At 50.4% G+C, this 12,605-nt stretch overlaps 1 long non-coding RNA gene across 2 annotated transcripts in view; it reads right to left on the reverse strand.

The window, feature by feature from the left end:
* Positions 1–12,605, reverse strand: part of LOC140716530 (uncharacterized) — an 83,441-nt gene that overhangs the window by 24,711 nt on the left and 46,125 nt on the right. Inside the window, exon 3 of one of the 2 annotated variants that reach the window (XR_012096311.1) lies at positions 6,136–7,092. The exons of the other annotated variant lie outside the window; for it this stretch is intronic. This is a non-coding gene — a long non-coding RNA (uncharacterized lncRNA). Of the gene's footprint in view, positions 1–6,135; positions 7,093–12,605 lie in introns of those variants that run through there. 2 annotated transcript variants of the gene reach the window in all.

Raw genomic sequence — 12,605 nt, forward strand, 5'->3', positions numbered from 1 at the left:
CAGCAAGCTGAAAACATTCGGCACTCGGGCGAGGACCACACAGACAGGACTGGGAGTTGGAAGTTTACAAGCGGGCTGTCTGTTTAATTTATAGCTCCTCTCACACAAATGTGTTTGACTGTGATTAGGGAGCTGACCGAGTGGTGGGAGGGGGGGGGGGTGGTGAGAGAGTCTTCAGGAGATTGTGTTCTCGTCCCGGAGAACAGGGCTGCCTCTCTTCACTCCACGCGAAGAGAGCAGAGCGACAGAGGACTTGAGGGTGTGAAAGCTGCCGAGGGGCTGAGGCGGGGAGAAGGCAGCGGTCAAAAATAAGAAACCAAAGTTCAAAGTTCAAAAGTAAATTTTATTATCAGAGTACATATCCAACCCTGAGATTCATTTTCCTGTGGGCATACTTGGCAAATCTACAGAACAGTAACTGTAACAGGATCAATGAAAGATCAACCAGAGTGCAGAAGACAACAAACTGTGCAATTTGCAAATGTAAATAAATAGCAACAAATAACGAGAACATGAGATAAAGAGTCCTTAAAGTGAGATCATTGGTTGTGGGAGCATCTCAATGGATGGGCAAGTGAGTTTAGTCATCCCATTTGTTCAAGAGCCTGATGGTTGAGGGGTAGTAACTGTTCCTAAATCTGTTGGTGTGATTTCTGAGGTTCCTGTACCTTCTACCTGATGGCAGCAGTGAGAAGAGAGCACGGCCCGGGTGGTGAGGATCTCTGGTGATGGATGCTGCTTTCCTGAGACAACGTTTCATGTGGATGTGATCAGTGATTGTGGGGGAGGGCTTTACCCATGACGTACTGGGGCCGAATCCAACAGCTTTTGTCGGATTTTCTGCTCAAACGAACTGATGTTTCCATACCGGGACGCGACAAAGCCAGTCAGTTTATACTGTTCCTCCCCACACTCTCAGCATTTTGCCAGAAGTTTTAGATGCCATGCCGAATCTCCTAAGGAAGAGAGGTGCTGCCGTGCTTCCTTCACAAATGCATTTAGATATGCTGTCACAGTCATGCAGCGCAGATGCAGACCCTTCGGCCCAACTCATTCATGCTGGCCCAAGCTTGTCCCGTTTCCTGCACTCGTCCCACATCCCGCTAAACCAGGGGTTCCCAACCATTTTAAAGCCGTGGACCAACACCATTAAGCAAGGGATCCGTGGATTCTAGGTTGGGAACCCCGGGTCTAAACCTTTCCTATCCACAGACCTGTCCAAACATCTGTTGTGTGGAAGTGTGGATTGGAATATGCGGTTCACGTGACGGTATGTTTCCAGTTACTCCTTTGCCATCGCTATTCTGTGCAACTTCGATTGGGGCGGACGGGCTCTGCGGCCGGCAGTCATCAAACGACACCACGCTAAATTGAACTGGACTGTTTCAATCACTTTGTGGTCTGATGTTTTATATTCCGTGACTTCTCGCTCTGAAAGAACAGAAAAAAAACTGGAAAAAACAGCCATTTTTTTCACGTCGGGGGTTTAATGCTTTTCTTTGAAAGGGTCCCATGGTCATGGATGTCTGTGGGAAGACAAATCTCAGGGCTGTATCCTGCATACATACTTTGATAATAAACATACTTCGGACATGAGAATCTTTTGTTGTTGAAGCTGCCTCAGCTACCCACATTACGGGTACACTTCTCCTCATCGTCGGTAGTACCTACAGGAGGGACGGCCTCCAGAAAGTATCACCAATTCACAGAGGTCCCCACCACACAAACCAACTTCTTCTCAATGCTACCATTGGGCAGGAGGTACCGATGCCTGAAGTCCCACACCACCAGGTTCAGGAACAGCCACTTGGTTCTTGAACCCGGCCCCGTCGCCGTCGGTAGGTCACATCTGAAATTTCCAGCTGGCGGACGATTTCCCCGTTTGTCAATTGTGTACAGCAGCCGTCTGCTGGGTGAGTTTTCTTTAAGAGATCACCAGCTCTTAACCCAGCGTGCAAGGGAGCCGGCCAGATTCGAACTCGGGACCTCTCGCCCCGAAGTCCAGTGCTGATGCCACTACGCCACCAGCCTACACAACCCCAATTCAAGATTCAAGATTGTTTGATGTTGATGCACCATCAATAACTCTCTGAGACGGGAGGCGAGATATAGGCTTTTATTGGCTGGAAGAAAGAACAAGCAGCAATTGACCACCACACTACATCCTGGAGACTGAGGACAGGGCCCAGGCTCCAATCGTCTTTATACCGGGGTCTGTGGGAGGAGCCACAGGAGCAGTCAGCAGGGGGTCTGTGGGAGGAGCCACAGGAGCTGTCAGCAGGGGGTCTGTGGGAGGAGCCACAGGAGCAGTCAGCAGGGGGTCTGTGGGAGGAGCCACAGGAGCAGTCAGCAGGGGGGGGTCTGTGGGAGGAGCCACAGGAGCTGTCAGCAGGGGGTCTGTGGGAGGAGCCACAGGGGCAGTCAGCAGGGGTCAGTGGGAGGAGTCACAGGAGCAGTCAGCAGGGGTCAGTGGGAGGAGCCACAGGAGCAGTCAGCAGGGGTCAGTGGGAGGAGTCACAGGAGCAGTCAGCAGGGGTCTGTGGGAGGAGCCACAGGAGCAGTCAGCAGGGGGTCTGTGGGAGGAGCCACAGGAGCAGTCAGCAGGGGTCTGTGGGAGGAGCCACAGGAGCAGTCAGCAGGGGTCTGTGGGAGGAGCCACAGGAGCAGTCAGCAGTGGGTCTGTGGGAGGGGCCACAGGAGCAGTCAGCGGGGGTCTGTGGGAGGAGCCACAGGAGCAGTCAGCAGGGGGTCTGTGGGAGGAGCCACAGGAGCAGTCAGCAGGGGTCTGTGGGAGGAGCCACAGGAGCAGTCAGCAGGGGTCTGTGGGAGGAGCCACAGGAGCAGTCAGCAGTGGGTCTGTGGGAGGGGCCACAGGAGCAGTCAGCGGGGGTCTGTGGGAGGAGCCACAGGAGCAGTCAGCGGGGGGTCTGTGGGAGGAGCCACAGGAGCAGTCAGCGGGGGGTCTGTGGGAGGAGCCACAGGAGCAGTCAGCAGGGGTCAGTGGGAGGAGTCACAGGAGCAGTCAGCAGGGGTCTGTGGGAGGAGCCACAGGAGCAGTCAGCAGGGGGTCTGTGGGAGGAGCCACAGGAGCAGTCAGCAGGGGTCTGTGGGAGGAGCCACAGGAGCAGTCAGCAGGGGTCTGTGGGAGGAGCCACAGGAGCAGTCAGCAGTGGGTCTGTGGGAGGGGCCACAGGAGCAGTCAGCGGGGGTCTGTGGGAGGAGCCACAGGAGCTGTCAGCAGGGGTCTGTGGGAGGAGTCAGCAGGGGGTCAGTGGGAGGAGCCACAGGAGCAGTCAGCAGGGGGTCTGTGGGAGGAGCCACAGGAGCAGTCAGCAGGGGTCAGTGGGAGGAGCCACAGGAGCAGTCAGCAGGGGTCTGTGGGAGGAGTCAGCAGGGGGTCTGTGGGAGGAGCCACAGGAGCAGTCAGCGGGGGGGGGGGTCTGTGGGAGGAGCCACAGGAGCAGTCAGCGGGGGGTGGGGGGGTGGGGGGGGTTGTCCAGACAGGTATATGTAGTTCACCTCAGATGTCATTTCCGGTACACGAGTGTAAAGGAGAACGAAGTAACTGTTACTCCATATCCGATACAGTATAAAAAACACAGTAAGATAAAGACCACAACAATAAAAAACACAATAAATATAAATACATAAGATAGCTTATCGACATAGATTGATTGTGTGTCCATAAAGTGATACTAGGCACAGGAGAGTCTGTACATAAGGGGGCTGACAGGAAATGATAAAGTAGTGGTGGTTGGGGGTGTGGAGGGGTGGGTTAGTGGGTGGAGGTGTCGTTGATCAGCCTCACTGCTTGGGGAAAGTAACTGGTTTTGAGTTTGGTGGTCCTGGTGTGGCCTCCTCCCTGAGGGGAGTGGGTCACACAGGCCATGAGCAGGGTGGGTGGGATCCTTCGTAATGTTACTGACCTCTTTCGGTATATGTGTCCGTGATGGTGGGTAGGCCGGTGCCGGTGATGTGTTGGGAAGTTTCAACTACCCGTTGCAGACCCTTCCTCTCTGCCGCGGTGCAGTTTCCGTACCGAGCAGTGACGCAGCGGGTTAGGACGCTCCCCACTGTCCATGTGTAGAGTGACGTGAGTAGGGAGGTGCAAAAGCCCAGCTCCCTCCAGCCTCCTCAGGAAGCAGAGGCGTCGGGGAGCTTTCCTCATCGCGTATAACGTGCTCTGGGACCGTGAGATGCCGTGTTAGATGTGCCCTCCCAGGGGTTTGAAACTGCTGACAGTTTCCACTGCTGTGCCCCCGATGTGACGAGGGGTGTGGGAGGTGCGAGTTCTCCTGTTTCCCTCAACATAACAACACAATGACCATCTTGACCACTTCACACTTCTTCTTCCTTGTACTATAAACCTTACGCACAATGACTGTTGCATTGTGGGACCGCTTCGTCGAGCACCTCCGCTCTATCTTCCGAAGGTGAAACTTCCCGGCGGCCAAACCTTTAATTCCCATTCTCATTCCTGCTCCGGCACGTCGGTCCGTGGCCACCTCTTGTGCCTCGGTGAGGCCACCCTCAGGGTGGAGAGGCAACACCTCATATTCCAAGATCCACACCTGAACCTGCCTGTCCAGGTAGACCCATTGACTCGGCCCGAAACGTCGACATTGCTTCTCCCTATAGATGCTGCCTGGCCTGCTGCGTTCCACCAGCATTTTGTGTGTGTTGTTGCCTCATATTCCATCTGGGTCAGCTCCTGACTGTATGAGTATCGATTTCCCCTTCCAGTAGAAATAATCCCTCCCCTCTTCTTCTGTTCCCCACTCCGGCCTCTCACCTCTGATCATCTGCCTCTCCCTCCCCTTGGATCTCCTTCCCTTCCCTTGCTCCGAGGGTCCACTCTCCTCTCCAATCAGATTCCTTCCTCCCCAGCCCTTCACCTATCACCTTCCAGCTCTCCTCATTTCCCTTCCCCCCACCTCCTACCTTTTTATTCTGGCACCTTCCCCCCCTTCTTCCTCACTCCTGAAGAATGGTCTCGCCCCGAAACGTCGACTGTTTATTCCTTTCCGCAGATGCTGCCTGAACTGCTGAGTTCCTCCGTCACTTTTGTTTGTGTTGCTTTGGGCTCCCAGCGTCTGCAGACTTGCTGGTGTTTATGGTTTTTGTGCAAACGCTGCTTATCTGACGCTCCGTGCCTGTGATGCTGCTGCAGGCAAGTTTTCCAATGCTCCTGTGCAGACACGTGCAGCACTTACGCAGACGCCAAAAAGCACAACTTCCAGTTTCTGTCATTGTCTTCAGACCCCTCACTGACCCATGCTGTGGTCTGATTTTTGAGTTTTAAAATCATTTTCAAATCCCTATCCTAGGAAGATGGTTCCAGCGACCAACATGATGAGCAGTGACGTCCTGCAGACAGTTCACAGAACTGCTTCTTCTCCTTGTTCATTTCAATATATTTCTACTGTGTGCGATAGGAGCCTGTAATTTACGTTTGATCATGTGTTTTTGGGCCGGCTGAGCGGCCCGGTGCTTTAGCTCTCTCCAGGGGAATTCGGTGTGGTCAGGAGCAGAGTCTGCAGTCTATTGGCCGAGCGCGAACCCCCTGATCGACTCCGATTCCCGACCAACTCACCGTTTGGAGTCGGGCAAGACTGAAGTCAAATAAGGACAAGAGTAGAAAGCCGAGCAGGTGTTCGGCGCCGTTCGCCTGCGTGTGACTGTCCTCCCATTCCCTCCCGCTCCCTCCCGCTCCCTCCCGTTCCCTCCCGCTCCCTCCCGCTCCCTCCCATTCCCTCCCATTCCCTCCCGTTCCCTCCCGCTCCCTCCGTTCCCTCCCGCTCCCTCCCATTCCCTCCCGCTCCCTCCCGTTCCCTCCCGCTCCCTCCCGTTCCCTCCCGTTCCCTCCCGCTCCCTCCGTTCCCTCCCGCTCCCTCCCGTTCCCTCCCATTCCCTCCCGTTCCCTCCCGCTCCCTCCGTTCCCTCCCGCTCCCTCCCATTCCCTCCCACTCCCTCCCGTTCCCTCCCACTCCTTCCCGCTCCCTCCATTCCCTCCCGCTCCCTCCCGTTCCCTCCCGCTCCCTCCGTTCCCTCCCGCTCCCTCCCGTTCCCTCCCATTCCCTCCCGCTCCCTCCCGTTCCCTCCCGCTCCCTCCCGCTCGCTGCTGCTCGAGGCAGGGTTCGACCGGTGGGGTCTGTGGACAGGACTCTGCAGCTCACAGTATGTGTTTCAGGCTTCTGGCCACTCTTCCTTCCATCGCTGCTTTGTGCGATTTTGATCGGGGTGGACTGGCTCTGTGGCCGGCAGTCAACCAACGACACAGCGCTAAATTAAACTGAGCTGACCCAAACTGAACATTTCTAGACTGCTTCGTGGATTCTGCGGCGTCACGTTTAACATTCTGTGTGATTTTCACTGGTTTTTCTTCCATTTACGCAACTTGTTCTCTTTTTTGTGAACGATGTTTTCTCTTCAGTCCTGCCTGGTGCAGACATCGTCCGAACATTGGGCTCAGTCACTTTGATACACAGAGGCAATGATAAAGTCACCCTGCATTCTAACCCTCACCTGGGGCAATTCACAGTGGCGCACGTCTTGGGGACGTGGGAGGGCACCGGAGCACCCAGGTTAAATCTAGACGATCACAGGAAGAACGTGCCCGAGATGAGGATTGAACCAGCGGCGTGGGGACTCTGAGTAACATCGCTACCTGCTGCCTTGATGCATCTGAAGGAAAAGATCTGGAAGGGCTGTGGAAAGATACTTGGAGAGTAGGGATAGCAGAGTTGTTCCTAGAAGGGATTCAGTGGGCTGAATGGCCTCCGTTCCTAGTGAGACTGCACACCGAGGGTCCCAAGCCCCACTGGAACTGCCCTATCCAATGTTTTGTCACTGTTTGTGGGATCTTGCAGTGCACGGGGGGGGGGGTGGGGGTGGGGAGACACTTCCCTGACATCACGTGTGGCAGCGTGCATTCAGGGCTGCAAAAAACAGCAACGCGGTGTAAAATTCCAGCTTCTTCCCCTGATTCACAGTTCAAAGGGCGTTTTGAGTCACCGTCAGGAGGAGGTGCAGGAGCCTGAAGACCACACTCAGCGATTGAGGAACAGCTCCTTCCCCTCCACCATCCGATTTCTGAAGAGTCAAAGTTCAAAGTTCAAATTCATCATTAAAGTATGCATGCCATATACAAACTCTTACGCTGCTACCACGCGGGAAACGGTACCGCAGCATAAAAGCCAGGACACCAGGCTGACGCAACTGTATTTCTATGTTATATTGACTGTCCTGTTGAACATACTATTTATTATAAATGACTATAATTTGCACAGAGACGTAACCAAAGATTTTTACTGCTCATGTAGGTGAAGGAAGTGAGTAATAAAATCAATTCAATTCAAATCTGAGATTCATCTTCTTGCCGGCAGCCACAAAACAAAGAAACACTGTAGATTTCACCTCAAATCACGCACAAGACCGCCGGATATACAATCTGCAAAAGAGGACAAATCGCGCCGAGCGTGATCACTGAACACATGGAACATGAAGTGCAGGGTCCCCGGCAGTGAGTCCACAACTGCGGAGCCCGTTCAGCCGCCGGGGCGAGCCAAACTGGTCCAGGGTCCCAAAAGATGCAGGGCTGCATCAGCTCCCGAACCTGGCTGGCAGGGACCCAACACTCCTCCCCCTCCCGCCCGACGGTAATGGCGACTTCACCCGTCCTGTCAGTCACCAAACTGCCATCAGGGAGACACTACGTCCACCACCACCAGGCCTACACGTCATCAGGTAGATGGAGTTCAATCCGGACAAGTGTGAGGTGATGCATTTTGGAAGGACAAACCAGAAGGCTGAGTACAGGATTAATGGTCAGTTACAGAAGCGTGTGGATGAACAGAGGGACCTTGAGGTTCAAATCCATACATCCCTCAAGGTCGCTGCACAGGTTGATAGGGTAGTTAAGAAGGCCTATGGGATGCTAGGCTTCATTAACAGGGGGATTGAGTTCAAGAGTAGAGAGGTCATGTTGCAACTCTACAAATCTCTGGTGAGACCGCACTTAGAGTATTGTGTCTAGTTCTGGTCACCTCATTATAGGAAGGATGTGGAAGCTATGGAGAGGGTGCAGAGGAGATTTACCAGGATGTTCAAACAACAACTCACACAAAATGCTGGTGGAACACAGCAGGCCAGGCAGTATCTATAGGGAGAAGTGCTGTCGACGTTTCGGGCCGAGACCCGAAACGTCGACAGCACTTCTCCCTATAGATGCTGCCTGGCCTGCTCGGCCCGAAACGTCGACAGCGCTTCTCCCTATAGATGCTGCCTGGCCTGCTGTGTTCCACCAGCATTTTGTGTGTGTTGTTGTTTGAATTTCCAGCATCTGCAGATTTCCTCGTGTTTACCAGGATGTTGCCCGGTTTGGAGAACAAGTCATATGGAGCAAGGTTAGCAGAGCTGGGACTTTTCTCTTTGGAGCATAGAAGAATGAGAGGGGACTTGATAGAGGTCTACAAGATTATGAGAGGCATAGATAGGGTGGATAGTCAGTACCTGTTTCCCAGGGCACCAATAGCAATCACCAGAGCGCATATGTACAAAATTAAGGGAGGGAAGTTTAGGGGAGATATCAGGGGTAAGTTTTTACACAGAGGGTTGTGAGTGCCTGGAATGACTTGCCAGGGATGGTGGTGGAGGCTAAAACATTAGGGGTATTTAAGAGCCTCTTGGACAGGCACATGGATGAAAGAAAAATGGAGGGTTATGGGGTAGTGTGGGTTTAGTACTTTTGTTTAAGGATTATATGGGTTGGCACAACATGGAGGGCTGAAGGGCCTGTACTGTGCTGTGGTGTTCTGTGGTTCTATCTCCGAAGCTTCTTTCCTATGGTTATCCAGCTTATCAACAAAACTCACTCAGGTGTAATTCCCCCGCACAACATCTGTTAAATGTGTTTTTCCCGCTCTCCTTGTTCTGTTGAGAATTATTGAGTCTGTTCTTATGTTCACAGTTATTTCAGTTTGATCATTGAATGTTTGCACATGTGACCGTTCTGCTAATTGTTGCCTTACTCATGGCCGTTTGCACTATAGTCCTTGTACACTGTTGGTTGTTGTTGTGCTGGCTGGTGTGGCATTGCCCTGTGTTTTACGCTTGGCACCAAACCACAATCGGTTCTGGGATCTTTCACAGGCTGGCAGTAAAGTGACTCTGATTCTGAGAAGAGAGGAGATGAGCCAACGAAGGCAGACATCGCTGAACAGCAATCCCTGACCCCGTGGACACAATTTCAGAATCGGAATCAGGTTTAACATCACGGCATATGTTGTGAAATTTAACTGGCAGCAGTGCGTTGCAAATAAATAAAAAAAACTGAATTACAGTAAGTTTATATATGATTATTTAATAGTTAAATTAAAATCACTAGTGTAATAACAGAAATATATTTTTTTAAATAGTGAGGTAGTGTTCATGGGTTCAATGTCCATTCAGAAATCCGATGGCAGAGGGGAAGAAGTTGTCCCTGAATCATTGAGTGTGTGTCTTCAGGCTCCTGTACCTCCTTCCCGATGGTAGCAATGAGAACAGGGCATGTCCTGGGTGATGGGGGTCCTTAATGATGGATGCTGCCTTCTTGAAGGTGTCCTGGATACTACCGAGGCTAGTGCCTCTGATGGAGCTGACTAATTTTACAAGTTTCTTCCACTTACTTCAGTCTTGTGCATTACCCCACCCCCATAACAGACGGTGATGCAGCCTGTCAGAAAGTTATCCACAGCAGATCTGTAGAGGTCTTCGAGAGTTTTAAGTGACAAACCCAATCTCCTCGAGCTCCAAATGAAATATAGCTGCTGTATTGCCTCGCGAGGAAATCTGCAGATGCTGGAAATTCAAGCAACACACAGAAAATGTGGGTGGAACGCAGCAGGCCAGGGAGCATCTATAGAAAGAAGCACTGTCGACGTTTCGGGCCGAGACCCTTGCCTTCTTCGTAGCTGCATCAATATGTTGGGTCCAGGTCAGATCCTGAAAGATGTTGACATCCAGGAACTTGAAATTTCCCACTCTCTCCACTTCTGATCCCTCTTATGAGGATACTTCACCAGTTTGCTCTATTTACTTATTTTTATAAATTTCTTGTTGTAACATAGTAATATTTTGTCTTGCCCTGCAAGCGTCATCTGTCAGAGATAATAAACCTGACAGTGATTGATCCTTGACTGACATCTGCAGGTTGGGGAAGGAATTGCAGAGAGACGCTGGCTCTGTCTGCCCTCTGCTGGTCGGAGTAAGGTAGTACTCCGACACCCTGAGTTTGATTTTCTGTTCAAGGCCATTGCTGTTCCCATACCAGGCTGTGATGCAGCCAGTCAGTATACTCTCCACTACGAACCTCTAGAAGTTTGTCAGAGTTTTAGATGTCACGGCGAATCTTCACAGATCATTTACATATAAAGTGGATAGCAGAGGTCCCAACACTGACCCCAGAGGCACCCCACCAGTCCCAGAAGCAAGTATTTCAGTAACATAGATGTTACTTACAGCCTACAAAAATCAAAGACCCCAAGCGAAACTGTATCAATCACTTGTTATTCCTCAATTAACTCTGCTTCCCACAGCTCAGGAAGGATGTGAAGGTCCCAAAGAATTCAAATCAAGTTTAATATCACCGGCATATGTCATGAGATTTGTTGTCTTTGCAACAGCAATACAATGCAATACATAATAATAAATAAAAACTGTAAATTACTATACAGATATATCATATATCATATCTGTTTGTGTGTGTATGTCTGTATATATACACACTGTACTGTGTATATACTGTTTTTGTACTGTGTTATGTAACACCATAGTCCTGAAAAATGTTGTCTCATTTTTACTGTGTACTGTACCAGCAGTTATGGTCGAAATGACAATAAAAAGTGACTTGACTTGACTTGATATATGTATGCATGTGTGTGTGTGTATATATATACATACACACACATATACACAGACACACACATATAAGATAGTTAAATCTGTTAAAATAGTTAAAATACTTGGATCTGGGATAGAGAGGGTTAACAGCTTTAAGTTCCTCAGCCTACACATCACCGACGATCTCACCTGGTCTGTATGGTGAAAAAGGCACAACAGCGCCTCTTTCACCTCAGACGGTTGGAGAAGTTTGGTGTGGGCCCCCAAATCCTAAGAACTTTCTACAGGGGCACGATTGAGAGCATCCTGACTGGCTGCATCACTGCCTGGTATGGGAACCGTACCTCCCTCAATCGCAGGACTCTGCAGAGAGTGGTGCGGACAGCCCAGCGCATCTGTAGATCTGAACTTCCCACCAGTGACAGGTGTGTAAAAAGGGCCCGAAGGATCATTGGGGACCCGAGTCACCCCAACCACAAACTACTTCTTCCAGGCTATCAGACTATTTAATTCATGCTGACACAACTGTATTTCTATGTTATATTGACTGTCCTGTTGTACAGAGTATTTATTACAAGTTACTATAATTGCACATTACACATACACACTGAGACGTAACGTAAAGATTTCTACTCTTCACGTATTTGAAAGATTCAAGTAATAAAGTCAATTCAATTTAATTCATATATATATAAAATTAAAACTCTATCACTCACTCTCACTATATATAAATAAATTGAATAATTCAAGTAGAAAGTACAAGAGCCTCAGGATTCGCACCATTAAGTTCAAGAACAGTCACGACCCCTCAACCATCAGACTCTTGAACCAAAGGGGATAACTACACTCTTTCTATTTCTGGTGTTCCCACAACCAATGGTCTCACTTTAACATAGAACATAGAACAGTACAGCACATTACAGGCCCTTCGGCCCACAACGTTGTGCCGACCCTTAATCCCTGCCTCACATATAACCCCCCCACCTTAAATTCCTCCATATACCTTAAGAACTCTCTATCTTGTTATCTCTTGCCCTCATTATTTATTGTTATTTATTTATATTTGCAGTTACTGTTCTATAGATATGCTAAGTATGCCCGCAGGAAAATGAATCTCAGTGTTGTATGTGGTGATGTATGTACTCTGATAATAAATTTTACTTTGAACTTTTGAACTTTAGTTAAATTAAATAAGTAGTGCAAAAAAAGTAGAAGTACAAGAAGTATTGAGGTGGTGGGTGTAGAGTCCCCTCTGTTCCCTCTCATGACCACGTGGGTTTCCTCCGGCTGTTTCGGATTGCTCCCACATTCCAAAAAAGTATGGATTAGGGTTCATGACTTGTGGGAATGCTGTGTCGGTGTGGTGACACTGCGGGCTGCCCCCCTCTCCCCGGCATATCCTCGGCCTGCAGTGGTAATTGACACAAATGATGCATTTCACTGTATGATTTGACGTGTTGGATGTCTTTTTGAATGGACCCACGGCGTTTCTTCGTTCCCCGGATGCCTGCGAGATCTTGTTGTACTCTGCATTCATTCTTTGAACTTTGAACACGTGACAAATAAAACAAACTTTTTCCCTTTTAAGACGGTGGGGGGGGGGGGGGGTGGTTTCGCCACAGAGACAAGAGATTTCAATTCCAGGGTTAGGCTGGAGAAGCTGATGGAAGTTCTCAAGGGAACAGAAGAAGGGTGAGAGGTGGACTGGACTGTGAGGGGTTTGG

The sequence above is a fragment of the Hemitrygon akajei genome, chromosome 25 (assembly GCF_048418815.1).
Source record: "Hemitrygon akajei chromosome 25, sHemAka1.3, whole genome shotgun sequence".
In the NCBI taxonomy this organism is placed as follows: domain Eukaryota; kingdom Metazoa; phylum Chordata; class Chondrichthyes; order Myliobatiformes; family Dasyatidae; genus Hemitrygon; species Hemitrygon akajei.